Source organism: Mandrillus leucophaeus, unplaced genomic scaffold, assembly GCF_000951045.1.
Source record: "Mandrillus leucophaeus isolate KB7577 unplaced genomic scaffold, Mleu.le_1.0 Scaffold71, whole genome shotgun sequence".
NCBI classification, from domain to species: Eukaryota; Metazoa; Chordata; class Mammalia; order Primates; family Cercopithecidae; genus Mandrillus; species Mandrillus leucophaeus.
Genome location: NW_012107697.1, coordinates 2,610,764 through 2,612,343, shown reverse-complemented (window position 1 = coordinate 2,612,343; position 1,580 = coordinate 2,610,764).

Genomic DNA, 1,580 nt, shown 5'->3' with positions numbered 1-1,580 from the left:
TTTGGGATGCCAAAGCAGGCATATCACTTGAGGCCAGGAGTTCAAGACCAGCCTGGCCAATATGGCAAAACCCCATCTCTACTAAAAATACAAAAATTAGCTGGGCATGGTGGCATGCACCTGTAATCACAGCTGCTCAGGAGGCTGAGGCAGGAGAATCCTGAACTCAGGAGGCAGAGGTTGCAGTGAGCTGAGATCACACCATTGCACTCCAGCCTGGGTGACAGAGTGAGACTCTGCCTCAAAAAAATAAAAAAATAAAATGAAATAAAATGACAATGAACTGCCTGAGACTGGGTAATTTAGAAAGGAAAGAGGTGTAATTGACTCACAGTTCTGCATGGCTGGGGAGGCCTCAGGAAACTCACAATCATGGTGGAGGGTGAAGGGGAAGCAAGGCACCTTCTTCACAAGGCGGCAAGAGAGAGAAGAGCCAGGAGGGGGAGATGCCAGACACTTATAAAACCATCAGATCTCGTGTGAGAACTCACTCACTATCATGAGAACAGCATGGAGAAACCGCCCCTGTGATCCAATCACTTCCTACCAGTTCCCCCTCATGACATATGGGGATTACGGGAACTACAATTCAAGATGAGATTTGGGTGGAGACACAGTCAAACCATATCATTCCACTTTCTGAGAGATTTCTTTGGGCTCAGGAAACAATACCCCAAAATGAAGTCCTCAGCAGCAGCCTCAGAAGCAAAAGCTCTTCTCTGATCTTTTCCTGCTCTCTGTCTCTCTGTCCAGTTCTCCCTCAAGGCCAGCCACAGAAACAAGAATCCCTTTTCCCCAAAGCCAGCCATGAAACCTAAAAAGTTTACTCTCATTTTCCCTTTGCTTTTCTGTGTAAAAAAAACTGGCCATCAAGAAATTATCTGACCTACCTTGTTAGATTGTAGGTTGTGAGGCCCCCTGATCCAGAGAGGGTCCTGAGGCACACCCAGCGGAAAGAATGCGTTCCCAGAGAGGCCGAGAAGAATCTGGACAGATAGCCCTGCTGGGTTTCCCCACTCAGTCTATCAGCATTAGGTCAGACCCTCTTTCTTTTGATTATATTTCTACACAGCTGTCCATACTCACCTTTCGCACGTTAGATTTTCCACAAAAGTCCAGAGGTCTGAGGGCTTTGGCCCCCACATTTCCTAAACGTTATCCTCTAATGCTTCTACTGAAATTTTCAATTTCTCCTGTTATATTTTTAATTTCTAAGAGCTCTTTTTTGTTCTTTTATATAGCACCCATTTCTTATTTCATGCAATTATCTTCGCTTATCTAAGGATATTAATAATAGTTCTTCAGAAGTTGTCTTCTTCCTACATTGCACTTAGCACTGCTCAGTTGCTTATTATCTTGTTTGTCCTGACTTTCCCGCACTGTTAGCGCCTGTGTGAGAGTTGAGGACCAAGTGTTAATTGGAAGCTCTTAGTGGGTGGTGGGACCTGTCTGACCATGAGATCCCTGTAGGGTGAATGGCTATGTATTTGGGGAACCTCTGATGTCTGTATCTTTAAGTCTTTCCTCTTGAACTAACCAGATTCCCCAGAAAAAAACTCTTCCAGTCTTTGGCTTAGAAG